Source organism: Triturus cristatus, chromosome 3_2 (genome assembly GCF_964204655.1).
Source record: "Triturus cristatus chromosome 3_2, aTriCri1.1, whole genome shotgun sequence".
NCBI lineage: Eukaryota > Metazoa > Chordata > Amphibia > Caudata > Salamandridae > Triturus > Triturus cristatus.
Window position 1 is genome coordinate 1081906608 of NC_140584.1, and position 20519 is coordinate 1081927126.

A 20519-nucleotide genomic window follows, 5' to 3' on the forward strand; every position below is an offset into this window, starting at 1 on the left:
AGTAGAGAGTGAGTAGTAGAGAGTGAGTAGTAGAGAGTGAGTAGTAGAGAGTGAGTAGTAGAGAGTGAGTAGTAGAGAGTGAGTAGCAGAGAGTGAGCAGCAGAGAGTGAGCAGCAGAGAGTGAGCAGCAGAGAGTGAGCAGCAGAGAGTGAGCAGCAGAGAGTGAGTAGCAGAGAGTGAGAAGCAGAGAGTGAGAAGCAGAGAGTGAGAAGCAGAGAGTGAGTAGTAGAGCGTAGTGGAGTAGTAGAGAGTGAGCAGTAGAGGGTAGTAGAGAGTGAATAGTAGAGTGAGTACTAGAGAGTAGTAGAGAGCAAGTAGTAGAGTGTGTAGTAGAGAGGGAGTACTAGAGAGTAGTAGAGAGTGAGTAGTAGAGAGTGAGTAGTAGAGAGTGAGTAGCAGAGAGTGAGTAGCAGAGAGTGAGAAGTAGAGAGTGAGTAGTAGAGAGTAGTGGAGTAGTAGAGAGTGAGTAGTAGAGAGCAAGTAGTAGAGTGTGTAGTAGAGAGTGGTAGAGTAGTAGAGAGTGAGTAGTAGAGTGAGTAGTAGAGTAGTGGAGTAGTATAGAGTGAGTAGTAGAGAGAGTACTAGAGAGTAGTAGAGAGCGAGTAGCAGAGAGCAAGTAGAGAGTGTGTAGTAGAGAGTGTGTAGTAGAGAGTAGTAGAGTAGTAGAGAGTGAGTAGTAGAGTAGTGGAGTAGTAGAGAGTGAGTAGTAGAGAGTAGTAGAGAGTGAATAGTAGAGCGAGTACTAGAGAGTAGTAGAGAGCGAGTAGCAGAGAGCAAGTAGTAGAGTGTAGTAGAGAGAGAGTAGTAGAGAGTAGTAGAGTAGTAGAGAGTGAGTAGTAGAGAGCAAGTAGGAGAGAATGAGTAGTAGAGAGTGAGTAGTAGAGAGCAAGTAGGAGAGAATGAGTAGTGGAGAGTGAGCAGTAGGGAGTAGTAGAGAGTGAGTAGTAGAGAGTAAGTAGTAGAGAGTGTAGTAGAGAGTGTAGTAGAGAGTGTAGTAGAGAGAGTAGTAGAGAGAGTAGTAGAGAGAGTAGTAGAGAGAGTAGTAGAGCGAGTAGTAGAGCGAGTAGTAGAGCGAGTAGTAGAGAGCGAGTAGTAGAGAGCGAGTAGTAGAGAATAGTAGAGAGTGAATAGTAGAGCGAGTAGTAGAGAATAGTAGAGAGTGAATAGTAGAGCGAGTAGTAGAGAATAGTAGAGAGTGAATAGTAGAGCGAGTAGTAGAGAATAGTAGAGAGTGAATAGTAGAGCGAGTAGTAGAGAATAGTAGAGAGTGAATAGTAGAGCGAGTAGTAGAGAATAGTAGAGAGTGAATAGTAGAGCGAGTAGTAGAGAATAGTAGAGAGTGAATAGTAGAGCGAGTAGTAGAGAATAGTAGAGAGTGAATAGTAGAGCGAGTAGTAGAGAATAGTAGAGAGTGAATAGTAGAGCGAGTAGTAGAGAATAGTAGAGAGTGAATAGTAGAGCGAGTAGTAGAGAATAGTAGAGAGTGAATAGTAGAGCGAGTAGTAGAGAATAGTAGAGAGTGAATAGTAGAGCGAGTAGTAGAGAATAGTAGAGAGTGAATAGTAGAGCGAGTAGTAGAGAATAGTAGAGAGTGAATAGTAGAGCGAGTAGTAGAGAATAGTAGAGAGTGAATAGTAGAGCGAGTAGTAGAGAATAGTAGAGAGTGAATAGTAGAGCGAGTAGTAGAGAGTAGTAGAGAGTAGTAGAGTAGTAGAGTGTGAGTAGAGAGCGAGTAGTCGAGAGCGAGGAGAGCGAGTAGTCGAGAGCGAGGAGAGCGAGTAGTCGAGAGCGAGGAGAGCGAGTAGTCGAGAGCGAGGAGAGCGAGTAGTCGAGAGCGAGGAGAGCGAGTAGTCGAGAGCGAGGAGAGCGAGTAGTCGAGAGCGAGTAGTCGAGAGCGAGTAGTCGAGAGCGAGTAGTCGAGAGCGAGTAGTCGAGAGCGAGTAGTCGAGAGCGAGTAGTCGAGAGCGAGTAGTCGAGAGCGAGTAGTCGAGAGCGAGTAGTCGAGAGCGAGTAGTCGAGAGCGAGTAGTCGAGAGCTAGTAGTCGAGAGCGAGTAGTCAGTCGAGAGCGAGTAGTAGTGAGTAGTAGAGAGAGAGTAGTAGAGAGAGTAGTAGAGAGAGTAGTAGAGAGAGTAGTAGAGAGAGTAGTAGAGAGAGTAGTAGAGAGAGTAGTAGAGTAGTAGAGAGTGAGTGGTAGAGAGCAGCAGAGTAGTAAAGTGAGTAGTAGAGAGTAGTAGAGAGTGAGTAGTAGAGTGAATAGTAGAGTAGTATTAGAGAGTAGTAGAGAGAGAGAGTAGTAGAGAGTATAGTAGAGAGTGAGTAGTAGAGAGTAGTAGCGAGTGAGTAGTAGAGTAGTAGAGAGTGAGTGGTAGAGAGTAGTAGAGAGTGAGTAGTAGAGAGAGTAGTAGTAGACAGTGAGTAGTAGAGAGTAGTAGAGCGTGAGTAGTAGAGCGTGAGTAGTAGAGTAGTAGACAGTGAGTAGTAAAGAGTGAGTAGTAGAGTAGTAGAGAGTGAGTAGTAGAGAGTAATAGAGAATGTGTAGTAGAGAGAGAGTAGTAGAGAGTAGTAGAGAGAGAGTAGTAGAGAGTAGTAGAGAGTAGTAGAGAGAGAGTAGTAGAGAGTAGTAGAGAGTCAGTAGTAGAGTAGTAGAGAGTAGTTAGTGTTAGTCAGTGTCAGTCAGTGTCAGTCAGTCAGTGTCAGTCAGTCAGTGTCAGTCAGTCAGTGTCAGTCAGTCAGTGTAAGTCAGTCAGTGTAAGTCAGTCAGTCATACAGTCAGTGTAAGTCAGTCAGTCATACAGTCAGTGTCAGTCAGTCAGTCATACAGTCAGTGTCAGTCAGTCAGTGTCAGTCAGTGTCAGTCAGTGTCAGTCAGTGTCAGTCAGTGTCAGTCAGTGTCAGTCAGTGTCAGTCAGTGTCAGTCAGTGTCAGTCAGTGTCAGTCAGTGTCAGCTAGAGCAGCTCTGCTGACCTGGTTCTATGGCTCTAAAGCAGCTCTGCTGACCTGGTTCTATGGCTCTAAAGCAGCTCTGCTGACCTGGTTCTCTGGCTCTAAAGCAGCTCTGCTGACCTGGTTTCTCTGGCTCTACAACAGCTCTGCTGATCTGGTTCTCTGGTTCTAAAGCAGCTCCGCTGACCCAGGTCTACGGCTCTGAAGCAGTTCTGCTGACATGGTTCTCTGGCTCTGCAGCAGCTCTGCAGACCTGGTTCTCTGGTTCTAAAGCAGCTCCGCTGACCCAGGTCTATGGCTCTGAAGCAGTTCTGCAGACCTGGTTCTCTGGCGCTAGAGCAGCTCTGTTGACCTGATTCTTAGGCTCTAGGGCAGCTCTACTGACCTGGTTCTCTGGCTCTAAAGCAGCTCTGCTGATTTGGTTCTCTGGCTCTAGAGTAGCTCTGCTGACCTGGTTCTCTGGCTCTAAAGCAGCTCTGCTAACCTGGTTCTCTGGCTCTACAGCAGCTCTGCTGGCCTGGTTTCTCTGGCTCTACAGCAGCTCTGCTGACCTGGTTCTCTGGCTCTACAGCAGCTCTGCTGACCTGGTTTTCTGCACTCATGTTGCACGCACCCGACTTTGCGAAAATATATTTAAAAATAATATAAGTTTATTATAAGTACAAATATATTATTTTGATGAATATCTTACATAATCTCTTGCCTTAATATGATATTAAAGACACATACATATTTTTTTGCGGGAGTCGCGCACCCAAGCACGTATATGTCACGCGGGACCCGCAACCGCGCAAACATCTCGTACCGTAATGCACATGTGTCGCGAATGCGCGGGAGCAGGAGTCGCAGACGGGGCGCATACCAATCGCGCATATCACGTGATATTAAATGTATATGATGTAACTGAAAAACACGCAGCCGTCGCACACCGTACGCGGATCCTTCATGACTTTTTTAAAATGACGGCTAGAATGTGCACACCCACCGTGATGTGTACACTTCGAGTGCGACTTGGAATTTTTTTGAAAGAAAATAATATAAATATATTCTAATAAAAAATGAAAACAAGAAAATTAATCAATGTTTCAGTTTTAATTAAAAAAATTTTTTTTTTTGCAATTTTCAGAATATATAATCTTATTTAATGAATAAAATATTTATAAATAAACAGTTAAAAACTGTAGAAAATCAGTACAAAAAATAGATATAACTACTATCACACTTAAAAGTTAGCATTTAAAAAACCTTTGAAATTCACTGGAAAAAACCAGGTTTCAGAGACGTTATAGTTAGAAATTAGCATTTAAAAAACCTTAGAAATTCACAGAAAAACCATAGGTTTCAGGGGTGTTCTAGTTAGCTGGCCATTTCACTCATACAAAACCATAGAAATTCCTCCGTTATAGTTAGTTCTGCTAACTAACTCACGCGCCCGCAATGCACTGCTGATGTCACATATTGCATCATTCATGACATGGTCAGTGACATCACTCATGACATCACTGATGACATCACTGATGACATCACACCCTGCCATTGCAAACTGCTTTGCTTCATTGAAGCCAGAGCAGGGAAACCTGCTCTCGCTTCAATGAAGCAATGCAGATTGCTTTTCCACATGGTAAACAGCATGTTAGCTGCTCCCCATGTGGAAAATGCCATCAACTGTGCATAAAAACATACAATTAATTGCTACACTGAGGTAAGGATCTAATATTTTCCCTCGCTTTAGCAGATAAAAGAAAATTCTCAAGTTTGGTCTCAGCGGATCCACCAGCAGCAATGACAGCAGAAATGAAGAAATACTGCAAAAGTAACAAAGTATTTGAAAAAACACCAGGGCATAGCAGCGGCGACCAGTGTCTGGTTTGGAATGATAGTTTTAGATGGTTGCACACCTTTGTGCTATCACAGCATGCTACCCAGCCACACACATGGGTTCTCATTAATAGTACATGCAGTAGACTAGTCTTAAACTGCACCCCCACCATGTTGCCTCACAGCGGCATCACATAATAGTATATGTGTGGCAGTAGAGCAGGACTCTTCCCAGCAACATACCACGTCCAAAATCTCAAACTTCCAGCAGGGCTCATTCGAATCAGTGCATTCAAGTATGTCCAGCCACTGCTGGGCTACTTTGAAGCTTTTACCATCTCAGCACCAGTGGGAACATTGCTAGTTGTTTGCAGTTATTAATGTGGGTAGGTTTTTATTGGGCGGTAGGAGTTGGGAGTGGGGTCTCTGGACTCTGCTCGAGTGTAGTGGGGTTAGGATGGATCGCAAGGACCACAGAGTAATGCACCTGGGAGACCTTCCTCCTGGGGTTGATCTGGAAAGGACACGTTCATCACATTGCCCGCATTGCAGATCATACCACCAAACCCTCTCATCAGGAGGAACGTAGGCTAAAACAAGAAAAAAAAACATGCTTGTCCCGGCCAGCAGTTTAAGCAGTACACAAGCAGCAGAATGCTCGGCCCACCAACTTGAATTGCAGTGTGTGACATGATGGTGGTCACTTTTTAAGCAAATAATTATATTTCATACACCCAAGATGTTTGAAAGTGCAGTAACCCACAACAAAGCTTATTTCTTAGTAAAAATAATACACATAACGTTCTGATTTTAGCTTGTTGCACTAGAAAGTCCACATGAAGTGAGAGCCGTGATGTAACATAGCATGTGCAGACACTCTGAGTTGAAGGACGGAAGCTTCTTCAATCGGTGCCCGATGGTCAATAAAGGAATAGATTGGAGGACCCGAGAGGGATTAAATGTGCTCCACTTTAAATGTTCAGTGCATTGTCTATAGATCAAATTGCATGAATTGAATTGAATGACTTACCAACTTCTTAGCGGATAACAACTTGCTCCACTCCTCGCAATCAGGGTTCAGAGCTGGCCACAGCACCGAGACTACACTGTTGGAGGTCTCAGAATCCATCAAGTTCAATCTGGACTCTGGCCGCAATGTGGCTCTGGTGCTGTTGGACTTGTCAGCAGCTTTTGATACAGTGGATCATCACATTCTGCTGCACAGCTTAAAACATCTGGGAGTAGTGGGCTCTGCATGGAGTTGGCTTGGCTCTTTCCTTAATGGCCACGAGCGGGTGGTTTGGAGGAAACCATATATCTCGGGAGGTAAATAGTTGAAACGGGGGGTGCCACAAGGCATCTGGTGGAATCCTATAATATGAAGATCATCTCGTATGCGGATGATACCAAACTCCTGCTTATGTATGATGGGGAACCTGAGAGAACGAAGACTGTCTTTGCTAACTGTATGGTGGCACTGTTAGACTGGTTGAGGGCTAACAGATTGCAGTGCAACCCGCTTCAGATGCCAGTCTTATTATTCGGATGGGATCTCCTTCCTGGCTGGGTTGCGCCATGGCCTGAAAGTGTTCCCACGGCGCCCCCACCAACAGCGGTGGCAAGACATTTGGGTGTACTGTTCGATACTTAGCTTGCATTTGGAGCACAGGTGTCAGCTGTGGTTAAATCCTGTTTGTGGAACTTCCGCATGTTGAGGAAGTTTCTCTATTTGCTACTTAATGTGGCCCATATCACAGTGGTTAAATCATTGATTCTATCCAGGTTGGACTATGCCAATATCCTGTACCTTGGTCTCCCAGAATATTTGATCCAGCACCTACTGGTCATGCAGAACATGGCAGTCCATTTATTATACAAAATTCCGTAATGCATGTCAGTCTCAGCTTACCGAGCTAAACTGCACGGGCTGCCAGCTCATCAGCGAATTAGGCATAAAGCTCTGACCCTAATGAATCAAGCCTTATTATGATAAGGGACCTAGGTATTTAAAAGATCGCATTAAGGCTTACTGCCCAGGGAGACTGCTGCGGTCAAACTCGGCTGGTATTATTGTCTCCCCGCGCTTTTTAAAACAGTGGAGGGGAGGTGCTTCCTTCACAGTTATAGCAGCAAATCTGTGGAATAAACTCCCAGATTACCTCAGAGGGATACCCGAAGAAGCAAAATGTAAAAGGGAACTGAAGACATTTCTGTTTAGATGTTAGCTGGGATCAATGGATTCTGTCCCTGGCTCATTCTCCTTTGGACATACCGAATAGCGCAGGGACACTCTTTGTGAGTATCTGTGCGCTTTAGAAATGTGTAATTCAATTCAATCAAATTGCATGAGCATACGAAATGGGATGTCACTGCACACTTTGGCTTTCCATTACCTGTTCTATGTTGTAATGTATTGACTACATCAATAATGAATTAAAAAGGACGCTAACACCACCATCAGCCCTCGCTGGGATGCACCTGCAGCAGGTGCTGCACTTCTTAAACACAGAGGGTCAACTTCTAGGGTCAGCATCCGGTCACTCTTCATCCCTGGCACATCCTATTTTTGCTTTCCCGTGTCTCCTGACACATTTAACTGCTGCTGCTCAATTTGTTGGGGTAAACAATGCCTTTTGCCAGTTTGCCACGGAGGGCTATTTTTAACCCATTAGCAGTGAGATTTAAAGTTTCTGTGCCCTCCCACCCACTGGGCTGTTTAACCCCTCTTGCTCACAAGAAAAAGGGCAGAAATCCAGGAGCTTTATTTTATATTGTATTTCAGAACCCCTGAGCTTTGGCACTACGACATAGGACATCACCTACTATTGATTGTTTTTTTTTCCATCCGACAGCATGTTGCACTGTGGGGCTTGCAACTACGACATAGGACATCACCTACTATTGATTGTTTTTTTTCTCCATCCGACAGCATGTTGCACTGTGGGGCTTGCAACTACGACATAGGACATCACCTACTATTGATTGCTTTTTTTTCCAGCCGACAGCATGTTGCACTGTGGGGCTTGCAGTTTTGCTTATAACAGTGTCATTATGGGCTCAGAACCTCAGCATGCACAGAGCCGTCACTAAAATGCAGAACTGGCTTGGTGCACTATACAGGAAATAGACATACTAGTAAGCTATGGTTTAACATTTTACAAAGTCGACTGCTCCATTTTAAAAAGTGCTTGCTTTGTGCCTAAAATCAAAAGTACATTGGCTTACATATGTAGTATTCACTCTTTCACACATACACATCATGCAATAAGAGTTCATTGGCAATGTGGATAGACTGTTCTTATGTGCAATGGGAAGTTTTATACCAATAGTCACAGCACAATAAAGGTACAACATGGACAGCAGTGCAACCTTCCCTAACAAAGAATAAGTAAAGGACAATTGGCGGTTGCAGAAGGAACATCACACAATTCTCACACATGCAAGACGAGCACAACTAAGTGGCTTTAATTAGAATTGTTGAACCACACCCGTCTGCTGTGACAATTTTATTACTCACTCAAGTCAATGGTCTGGTTACTCCTAAGTAAGCTTTTAAAGATTGAGTAACATTACAGCCTACAAAACCACACACAAAAGAGATTACTGTACAGTGTGCATCCTGAACTGAATAATTTTAAGGTGTTTGCAAATATGATGATCATGGAAAAGGAGGCAGAGAAAAGAAAAGGTAGCTTCCAGGGTTACACAGTTTGGTGAAGCTGTGACTAAAACCAAAATCTCTGGGTCAGGGTCATGCAACCATTTTTTTCCCTGGGTCCAACAAATGCTTCTGACTGGGCTGAGCTGTTAAGGAAATAGATTCAAAATATCCTTTGCTTTTTATAAGATTGTGCACCTTCAGTGAAATCAACCCTCTTCAAATAACAGCAACACCCTGGGCAGAAACATTGCAAGCTTCCCTCCTTCGGAGGACAGGTCGAGCTATCATACCATCTACACACGCTTTTCCCATCAGAGGACAGGTACACATTGCACCGCAGAAGCGCAAGCTTTACTTATAGAAAGGACAAGGACGGCATTGCAAGAGGAGAGCAAGCTCCCCTCTCACACAGTGACGGCTGGTGGAATTTGAAACTGGTGAGCCGTATGCAGAATGAATCGACGTATGCGAGCGAGCACAGCGAGCGAGCCCAAAGGCAATGAGGCGGTTCGGGGGGTTATTCCCCCGTGAAGATTTTTTTTTAAATTGGCATCTTTTTGGTGCGATTTTCAGCACTATTTCTGTGATAAATGAACTAAAAATGCAGTCATTCTAGGCATTCATAAAAGAAAACTCGTACATCATTTGAGAGAATTTCTGGGTTGCCAAGCAAGTCGGACTTCTGAAGAGGGCTAGGATACTAAGCAAGACTGCTTTGGCTCTACCCTTTCCAATAGAAAACACTAGTTAGCGATGTGAACAAGTTCAATGGACAAACCTGGGGTCTAGGGAGAGTCCCTCTCCTGAGAAAGAAATTTAAAAAAGATTGGCAAATGGTACATTTTAAAGCAGATGAATGCAGCGATAAAGCAAGGCTTATTAAGCAGTGGGAACGTAGAGTCTTTAAATATTAAACACATTAAAAACTGCCCCGTATCTTCTTGCATTAATTTGTTCAACAGTTACTGAATTATGTAAATTGTTCTGCATGACAACTTTTGCCCTTTAAAATGTATGCTTGCCCAGTGTCTTGCACTGCATGCAGCTTTAACATTGGAAAAATATGCTGTAACCAGACTTCGAGAAGCACCCACAGCTGCTGGCTGTAACCAGTCATATAGAAATATGTGCAGATGAGCGAGTTGAGGCAGCCTATCACGTGTCCTTTTACAATAATATCCCAATAATTCTTGACCGTGCATTTTATTTCATTAGACATAACCTTAACCACAGAAGCGCAGAAGATTTAAAGTCTCTTCGTTCCATTGATAAAGCCTAACCACTAAAATATATGTAGTGGTGGCATTGGTGGTGTTTTCCCACTCAGTGAATTTCCCACCATGGTAGCTGTGCTGTTGGTTTGCGTTTGTTTAATTGGCAGGCTTTCCCTAAACGAAATTAAACCATCCCGGTGCTTGCAGATAAGGGCATAAGAATAGAAAGAGATGGGAGGAGCTGGAGGGAGACAGTAGATAGGCTTTTTTCCTGAGTGTTGCGGCCCAAGCGGCCACTGACCAGAATCCCTGGTGGATGCTGTTGTTCGCCATTGGTGTCACAAGGTCAAGGATGTCATTGGATAACAAACTAACTCTTGGCCCTTCAAAGGGACCAAGGCAATCTCAGGAGGAAACCGATACAGTCACAACTAATCATAGTAAATAAAGTCAATGTCCGCAGATCTAGGTTTATTAAAGAGATGAGGGGCCTGGTTTGTAGGAGGGTGGTGAGGCATGAACCCTGGAAAATGCACTTGCAACATAGTACGAATTAACATCCAAGTCCACAAAGTGTCCTGTAAAATCACAATGTGAAGTGGGCCATCCTGAGCCAACATCACAGAGCTGTCTGAAATTAAAAACTAAATAGACAAGTGGAGAAAACACCCAGCCGTTGCTAAAAAAAACAAAAAACATAAAACACGTCTTCCCATCGGTGTACGATTTTGTCCATTCTGCTTCTCCTGCCTCTGGGTTCATCAACTCATAACTGCACCTATATAAAATGCCTACTTTACATTTTTGGAGAAATGAAATGTTTGCTGTGTGCAAAGAGCAACGTTCAATAATAGATGAGGGGAGGGATGGCTGTGACAACCAATGTGGTGAGATCGCATTCATTTCCTCTCATTGAATTTGCACACAGACTGCCATCTGCGCCTTCCTTGCCAACAAGTGGCTGTATACACGCAGCCGCAGGATGGAGGCTGGAAGCTTTTAAAAGCATCTCTGAGCTTATACAGCCGAGCGTCGCTTGGGAGTCTTTCAAGGCTAATCAAAAAGCCAATACACACTGCAGCGAGACAATAAAAGCTGCTTTCCTGGTGTCTGACTAATCAGGAGAGGAGTTGGCCTAACGGCTAGGGCGCTCGACCTCGGACCTGGGGAACTGGGTTCCAACCTCGGTAACGACGCTGGACATCCTGTGATTCTGGGCAAATCACTTAATCTCCCTGTGCCTAACAAAGAATGAATGTGTGTCCTCATGTAACGTGAATGGTGCTATGTAAAGCGCTCTGATACCTGATTGGATTTGGGTCAAGTCGCGCTATATAAAACTATGCAAAAAAAAAAAAAGTCTATTAGTTGGTGGCCCAGGGAGCTATGATTACAGGTGAGCTATGAACCCAGGCTATTTGTGTGCACAGGTGTGAGTGGAGCAGTGACACCTACACCAGAGCAAGGACACAAGTTGGAGAAGTCGTCTCCATGCTATTTTTAGAGAGGGGTCTCCGTTCCCCCCTTAGTATTTACACGTGCCAGCACTCCGTATGGTTTCCGTGTGCAGGTGCTAATCACGGTGCCAAGTGTGTCATTTCTCGGGGGTGTGCGCATCGTGTGCATCCTGGGCGCAGGTGGTTGTGTCCCCCCTCTGTAACCCCTCTTGTTGTGATCTGCGCAGCTTGTGCTCACTCTCGTGTCCCTTTAAGAGCTCACTCTGTATACAGGTTCCCTCTGTGTTTGGTCTCTCGCTGTCGATGCTTTAATCGAGAAAAGTAAAGTGCAGGTACACACCCAATCTAGTGGGTGCGGTGATAGGGCAGAGTTTCCAGTGGGCTTGGGGGGGGGGGGGGGAGGGGGGGGGGGCTGGATGGGGCTTAGAGCCAGCAAGGATGGGGGGGCCATTGGATGGAATCAGCTTTTCAAGGTGTGCGTCTGCAAGTGGTGGGGCCTGACAATTGGGTCAGCCAGGGACTCAGACGCAGCACAACCAGGTAGTGAGTGGGCACTGTTCATGTAACCTCAGAGTGAAAGGCTCAGTCGGGCACATATAGGTGGGCAGCGAGCTTTCATCACAGGTGGATACATAGGGTAGTGAATGGCTGTCCTCAGGTCATACCGAGAGTCTGTGGCAGACTCGGAAGTGAGACACACAGGGTTCTGAAGGAGTTCTGGCCTGTCACCTTTATGACACGGTGCTCCTGGTGACAAGTCATGAGTCAGAAAGGGCCTTGGACGTTGGGACTGTATGTTTGAGGATAGGAGTGTGTTGTGGCTTTAAATGTATTGGGGTTCCTTTAATTGTAGGAAGGAAGGGCATGCAAGGAACGTGGACAGTCACTAGGGAGGCAAGAACTACAGGGAGGCAGTTGGAGACTGGATGGGAGCTGAGCTGGACTGTTGACAATGTAGTTGGAGCTGCGTTTATACAATGAAGCGTTTTTGAAAGTACTACAGGCCGGCATCACTTGCTCTCTCGCTGTGCTCTCCGTCAGTGCTCTCTGTGTTTATGTGTCGGTTTCCCCCTCTGTGTGGGCTCTCTCGCTGTGATCTTTCCCTAATGCTCTCTGTGTACATATGCCGGGCAGGGGTGGGGGCCGGGCAATCAAAGAAAAATTAAAAGAAAGAAAATACTTACCTGACCGCCGGTCCGCGCCGTCTCTGCTGGGCCCTTGGCGCCTTCACTGGAGTGGCAACCCCTCAGCCAATACTGGCGCTGCTCCAGCAGCGCCAGGGTTGGCTTAGAGCAGGGTTACTCGCCGCTCGCCTGCCCATTAGGAGACCGAGGGTTGAGCCTTTGATCAACCCTAGCTCTCCTAATGGGCATGCGCCAGCCAGAGCAGACACTAGTGCGCATGACTAGGCACAGCGGAGAAATTCACCGACCTTCACCAGTCATGCGCACTTGTGATGCTGCCTGTCCCTGGTCTGACCATTATTACTCTTATAGTCGGATTTGTAATGCGCATGGCTGGCCCAGCGATGGGGTGAACCAGCACTACCAAAGACATTGAGAGGAAGCATGGAGGGGAAAAAAATATATATATTACGTCCGGAAGAGGCAGGTCTTTATGGCTTTATGAAAAGCAAAATGATTCTGAATCCCTCTGATATAGACTGGGAGCAAATTCCATAGTTTCGCCACAAGATTGCGAAAAGAGCGACCTCCGGCTCTAGCTCTTAAAACTCGAGGAATACAGACCAATGCTTGGTCAGCAGACCTTAAGGTGCGCCGCGGCGCATAGAACGCTAGCAAGGTGGCCAGCCCCAAAGGTGCTTGTTGCGTCAGAATCCTGTGAGACACACAAAGTGTTTTAAACTGGATTTGTTTCTCGACTGGTAGCCAATGTAATTTAGACAGAACATGAGATACAGAGCTAGATTTCGGGAGTGCCACAAGAATCCGTGCCGCTGCATTCTGTATTCTCTGCAGGCGCCTAATACTTGACTTATTGGCACCAAGATAGAGAGAATTGCCATAGTCCAGTCTAGATAAAATCGTCACCTGGACAATGGTTTGGCGCACTGTAGGAGGGAAAAAGCCCAGTAGAGGTTTTAAACCTCACCGGAGCCCAAAACAGATCCCTGCCATCGCTTTCGATTGAGTGTCAAAGGTAAGACCATTGTCAATCCACACTCCAAGGTTCTTTACTGCCTCTTTAGGTGCAGGAGCCGGTTTGAGACGATCGGGCCAACACTGCTCGGACCACATGTCCCGATCCTTCCCGAACAGCAGAACCTCTGACTTTCCGGCATTCAACTGCAAGCAGTTTGAAGCCATCCAATCCGCAACCTCTAGTAAGTCCTCCTTAAATTTTTCAAGGTTAAGACTACATTTCTTCGAGAAGGCAATCACCAATTGGGTGTCGTTGGCATACGACACCAGTGACGCCCCTCTTCTTTTAGCCAGCAACGCAAGGGGTCGAACATAAATGTTAAAAAGTAAGGGGCTCAGTATTGAGCCCTGCAGCACCCCTGTTGCAGGGCAAACTCCTGTGAATAGAAAGGTGGGACCAAGACCTGGAAAGATCGCCCCTCTAAAAAAAGAACTAAACCAGGCCAAGGCCGAACCCCTGATTCCTATTTCCTGTAGGCGCTTTAAAAGTATCACGTGGGAGGGTGTCGAAAGCGACGCTTGGGTCCAAAAGAACTAAGGCCGCAAAATCACCGACATCAAGACTACCACGGATTTCTTCCGTCACTGCCAACAGAGCTGATTCTGTACTATGGCGAGCACGGAAACCGTTCTGCGAAGGATCCAAGATGGCATTATGCTCAATAAATTCAGTGAGAATTGTATTCACATGAGATTCAACCAACTTAGCCAAAAAAGGCAGCTGGGATATAGGGCGATAGTTACCCGGCTCAGCAGGATCCTAAAACGGTTTTTTTAAAAGAGGAATAACTTTAGCGTGCTTCCACGCCAGAGGAACAGATGCTGTAGTCAGGGAGAGATTGACCAAACCTTTGCTCACCGGTGAAATCAAGGCATGAAACTGACAGAAGTGGGCAGGTGTCAACGGGTCGGCCGGCGAGCACGATTTGATTTTCAAACAGAGGGACTCAAAAACAGTGGAGAACAATAAGGGAAAAGATGACAAATCATTGCCCACCAAGGGTCCAATATCCCCTGGCCCATCCACAGGATCAGAAAAGACTGTGGTCAGAGGAAGGCTTTTATATATCATCACCACTTTGTGCAAGAAATAGCTGGCCAGATTATTACACTGACGATTCGAAGAAATCGGTGAGTTCCCTGCTGCACCAGAGCTCTTCATACCCTTGAGCAGGGAGAATATTGTCTTAGAGGGGTTGGTGCTTACCGAAATTTATTCGGCAATAAACTATGCCCGTGCTCTCTGGATTCATTTATGATAGTGCTTGATTGACGTTCGATATTTGCTTTTAACTCCCGGATCATACGAGCGTCTCCACGCACGCTCAAGCTGTTTACAATGTTTTTTTGCTTTGGTCAACGAATCATTGAACCAGGGGTTAGACTGCCCTTGATTATTAACACTCAGTTTAGCCGGAATGCAGCTATCCAAGCCTAGCATCAGCCAGTCGAGGAAGCGCATATTTGCTACCTCCATATCCGGTGGCAACTGAGGACTATGGCTGGACAAGAGATCCGAAAAAAGACTAATATCCAGCTTGTGCCAGGGACGCTTTAAAACTGGAGCAGAATGGTTCAGAACCGGCTTACCCTGCCACCGTAATGAGAAAGACACCAAAAAGTGATCTGTCCAAACCTGCGGAACAGGTGACCGAACCTTTAGCGAGATTAGGTTAGAGAATATGGGGTCCAGTAAGTGCCCAGCAACAGGAGTACACTCGGGGACACACTGAGCCAGCTGATAAGCCTCTAAATGTGCCAAAAAGCTGGCAATCTCCCCTTTCCCACTATTCTCAAGATGAAGATTAAGGTCGCCTAAGATAGTAAAATTAGCTGCTCTGCTTGCGTATAACGTGACTTTATTCAATAATTCTTCCCTAAACGCACTGGATGGTCCTGGGGGCGATAATTAAGGAGGCCGGAAACAGTAAAATTATAATTCAGCATCATTTTATAAAGGGCACTTTTCATCACAACACCTTGTGGAAGAGCCAGCCAGGACTCCGCAACAGAGTCTTGTGTAAGCCATGTCTCCGATAAAAATAATAAATCTGGGGATTCTTCAACTAAAAGGTCATAGACCTCAGCATGATGTTTCACTAACGACCGGCAGTTCAGACTTAAAAACTTAAAATCTGTGTAATCAGGAGGGCGTAAGGCAGACTCCTGCAATTGAAGTTGAAACGAACAAGACTTACATTGAGAAGGCCCGTCCAGGGAAACCCAGGCTAGGGAGGGACATTTAATCTCCCTCGCCAGGAGCTCGGCACGCAAATACCTTAATGGATCAGCCAAGAAATGGACAGAGGTTCCGGCGTATGGCGGGCGCAGACTGGCTTGCCTTAGGCGCGCCCGCGTCAGTGCCTCAATTTGTAGTGTCGGGGGTAAATCCAGCTGACCTACGCTACCCCCAAGGTGGCGGACTCGCTCCTGCAGTCCCAGAGTGTACCTCTGCCTTTAACCCCAACAAGCCGCCTTCAATCAGCATAGTGCCCTTCCCCGCTCTGCGCAGGTAAGCGGCATACAAATGAACAATAAAATGCTTTCACGCGGCAAATGTTAAAATGCGGTAAAATTTACATAGAATAGAAAGATGTGCAAAATACGCTGCTACTAACTCCCGGCTCACGCCTCAGGAGTCTAAGGAGCATCATGCATGTCAGTCAACATGACGCCGGACCACCCACCCCCTTCAGACTCTGAAGGGGGTGGGCGATCCGATGTCATGCTGACTGACGTGATTGTCAGTTCTCCCTCGGCGTCTCTGAACTTAAGTAAACGGAGTCAGTATACTTAAGTTCACAGACGCAGAGGGAGCTGCGGGCATGGGCGGCTTGTGGGGCAACGCCCCAGCGCCCTAATGTACGCACCGCCACATAGGCAAAAGATCAATGTTCCGTATGCCAAAGAAGAAATCCAACAGGGCAAACCAGTGAAAGCTTTTATCACTCATAGGACATGCACATGTAAGGCATGAGTGATATTCAAGTTACGGACAGATCTCTGGACCTGGTGCTTCACTCAATGAGACAAATGTATTGGTGGATGAATGAGTGAATGTGCGAGTTGCAAGACCATTCTCACCTGGTTAATACTCCAAGTGAACCTCTGGGAGTCCTGCTGGTATTACTTGGAGTCCTGCTGCTAGAGTTGCTTCTTTGGCGTTCCATGCACGGAGAACTAGTTGTTACCTAATAGGTAAAGGTTATTTTGAGCTGCCCAGCCACAGCCCAAGTAACTGTGCTCTAGACAGGCACACAGGTCCCACCATCTTTAAAAACGTTTTAAATGCACGTAAACTGAGAGCTGTGGGATCGCAGCCCTGCGCTGCGGGATCTCAGCCCGGCGCTGCAGGATCTCAGCCCGGCGCTGCAGGATCTCAGCCCGGCGCTGCAGGATCTCAGCCCGGCGCTGCAGGATCTCAGCCCGGCGCTGCAGGATCTCAGCCCGGCGCTGCACCAGTTCAAAATTTTGAGCCGCCAGGACTTAATACATTGTAGAAGAAGAAAGCAGAAATGCATCTGGACTTTAATTGAACTGAATCGGTGATTAAACTGGAAGTTTGATTTGGTTATTCAGCTGTGAGAGATGGTTACCTCCTCTGCCCTATAACCGTGCTCTATAACCTTGCCCTACAGCTTTTGCATTACCTGGTTTTTACCAAGTCTACACTACAAGAAGACTTCCTCTTGCCTCCTCAGTATTTAATCTGCTCTCACAATCTACAGGTGCTGTCCTCTCTGAACACACAGGCAGGCACTACAGTTAGTAGATGTACTGTACAAATTGACAATAAAACTTAACCTGTATTTGCATTTTTAGGCGCACAGAGCGACTCAACCTTCTATACATCAGTTTTATTAGAATGTTCCCTGTACATGTATTTAAAATTAAAATATTTATGCGCTACATACATTTTTGATTAAATAACTTTCCGATATTTGGAAGTGAAACATTAAGTCAAATTAATAATTTCAAAACAACTGCAAACACTTCAATAAAGTACAAAAAAAATCAAATTGTCAACGCGGACATTAAGCTAGAAACAAAGAAGGGGAATATTTAAAACGTGCTTTTCCGTGGTTGAAAATTGTGCTGCCTTAGAAAGGTGAGAGGCTTTCCTTTGAGTGATCAGGAGGCAAACTCGAATCCCAGGAGACCCTTACAATGCTAGGGAGGGCTCTCTATGAAAGCCCATGTGCAATCTGGATTCACAAGAGCAGCCTGCAGGCAGAGAGGAGGAATACATCCATTCCTTACAGGGGGCAGGGTTAGGAGTGACGTGCAGTCTGCACTTTTCTAATGCCCATTGCGAGGCTTATGGATCAGGGTCCAATCTTGTAAGCTTTATACGCATTAGTTCAGATGCCTTTCTTGCTGGCTTGTAGCTGTTCCCTTTTCCTGATGAAAAGCTGCACGTCTTATTTAAGCCAAGGAGATGTCTGCCTATATCCACGTTAGTCATTCAGCCTTGCAAATGTGTATATTGTGGCTCTCTTTTAGTGTTTATTTTTTTTAGGTCTGACTTGACAGCACAGCTGTCACATGACACTTTGGTACAAATTCTCTAAAATATACATAAAGTGGCCTTTGGCTCTTGCTAGAGGAATATTTCGCTTCCACCTCATACTGCTGGCTGGTTGGAGTATCATTTCAAAGTCTATGGAGTGCTTTCATTTTTAAATTTGAGTAAATTGAATCATGACACATTAAATTATTTATCTCATTCACTGCAGCTGGCTTTTTAAAAATATTTTATTCAGGACACCTCAATGCAAGCCAAACCTATTTTATTTTTTTACATTCCGCAAACTGACACTTTTGCGATTAGCATGCACAAGAGGTGCCTGCCTGACGTACATCTACCATAATACCCACTTCACAGGCATACAACCAACCCTCTCCAAAGAGGTAAAAAAAACAACAGACACACACTGCAGATTTCAGCCCTCTCAGTTTCTTGAAAAGTTTAAATTACTAATAAGTGCAATTGTGTTCTTGCATTCTTTAAGTCCTAAAGCCTCATTACAATTTTTCTTACATATTTCATCACAGACCCTATCTAGTCTAGAGAAATACTGAAGTCATCAGAATATCAGTTATCTAAAAAACATTGGGTGGACCAGAGCAGAAATACAAATGTATGCCATAACGTAGTGAGTCACGCCATACAATTAAGGTTGCTGGCCCTAGGCACAGGGTGCGAGTACTTACTACTGAACCAGGCGCTCCATGGAAGCATAGGATGCTTTTCCGGGAGAGCAGGTCATCAATAAATACAGATACTCCAGCCTTCCTTTACAGGCTGCCTAAACACATGCATCAAGCAGAATGCTGCTGCCCGTTGCACACCCGGCAGAGGCAGGTGCTTCTCTACTCGTGATGATAGGACTTTCACAACTATTACACACCTCACTCCACATGGACATAGCTTAGACTACTAGGGAAATGCACCAGTGCTCGCTCTGTCAGCCAGCAGTTGATCAAAGACAGACTTTGTATAGCGTCTACAAGGCAAACTACACCTGAATCTACAACTGCTCCAAATTACTAAGGGCCTAGTTAACAACCAAACCACCCTGGGCAAACACTGGGTCTTCTGGAACCAGAATTGACCAGGATGTGCTCCGATTACCTAATTCCAAGTGATCAATGACCTCTCCTTTATTTCATGCAACTGAAGAGGCGCTCTGGATCTCAACTCCCTCCGAGCAGAAAAGTAAAGTCAAGAAAACCTCCTCACATTTCGAAACATTTTTAACTACCACTTAATTTGTGATCGCACCGGCTCCTAGACCTTCCATAATGCTTCCCCTCTTCTTGCCCCCCACTTTTCAAGCCCTCTGTCCATGCTCCTTACACAGTTTTATCTCCGTCCACTCCTCACCTCCTCTTTCAGCCATTTCTACCCCCACTAAACTACTACTGCACTGGATCACATCTCTATGATCCCCCAACTCCTATGCCTGATCAAATGTGCAAATTAAATTCTGAGCCATGCTTGCTCATCTGTTAACTTTGTTATCCCACCTTCAGTTTATATGCACGAGATAATAGGTCAGCAGTGTAATGATTTCACCAAGCTAGATCCCTTTTCTAGAACAATGTAAAATAAAATAATACATTCTGCTCGTTTCCAAGGTATTCTGGTACAAGTTGGATACGCTATTACTTCGAGTCTAAAACAGCCAATATCTTCTTACTTCCTAGAGCAAGTTAAAAGGGTTAGTGCAGTGGCACTACGGCCACAACAGGGTAATTATTGAATGAAGTTGAAGAAGGAACTGGCTTGATGCATCAAATGTCCTTGCTTTGTCAAAGGAGAAAGGAATGCTCTGCATTGCCTACTGCTGAAACCAAGGCGGGTCGCAGGCTGTAAAGTGGAATCCATATTGGAAAAGGAGCTGGAGCTGTGTATCGGTCACCGGCTTGCTACATTCAGCTGGGTTGTTCACCATGTCATGGAAAGGGTATGAAATGGATCCCCCGCAGGGGTCGCACAGAAAGTACAGAATTCATTAAGCATGCCATTTATGCCAGATTTTGATATGGAAAACTTTAAGACCACGTACGTGGTGGGGGTGAGGCTGAGAAACATGAGCTGGCTGAGTCGACCTCACTGTATGCTGAAGGGCAACGTGGAACCATCCCTCTGCCCTTAAGGTCAAGGCTTAAGGTCCATGCTCCAGCACAGCACTATGGGCAGTGCTTTTTGGCCTCCTTAAAAACGAACAGACCTTGTGTTAGTATTTATCTAGCAGCACCACGCCCATATCAACTGTACAGACCTGCTTCCCTTAAATTAGGAATAGGCTTCGTTACATACAACAAGGCCACTCCATCTACACTTTCTCTTCAGAAGTCGAATACTTGCGTTTAGTTCACACAAAGAACCAGAAAGCTACGCAATGGGGGGGGGGGGGGGGGGGGAGAAGAGAGGGTACAATCCGGACATGATCCGTGACTGAGCTCTCACAAAACTCAAACTAAGTGACCCATAGTTGCTAAATAAAAAGAGGTTTAGCTTCAGCCTGTTTAGACTGGCTCAATCAGCTAGGCTTTACTCAAAGTGTGTGTGGTGTGTACAACTCCTAGTTAAATGCACAAGTACCATATTATATAAAACATAAATGCACCCTGTATGAGCTACACACAAATGGAAAACGAAAACCTAAGAGCTACGTCTCAATTCGGTAATCTTGTAAACTGGGTTTACCTTTTGTTGCTTTTCATCACAAAATAATTAGAGTATGACATTTTAAT

General features: G+C 45.4%; 1 protein-coding gene across 3 annotated transcripts in view; it reads right to left on the bottom strand.

Annotated features, from left to right (window-relative positions):
- Positions 1–20519, bottom strand: part of LOC146859157 (S-adenosyl-L-methionine-dependent tRNA 4-demethylwyosine synthase TYW1-like) — a 590982-nt gene that overhangs the window by 287988 nt on the left and 282475 nt on the right. The gene's annotated exons all lie outside the window — the stretch shown is intronic.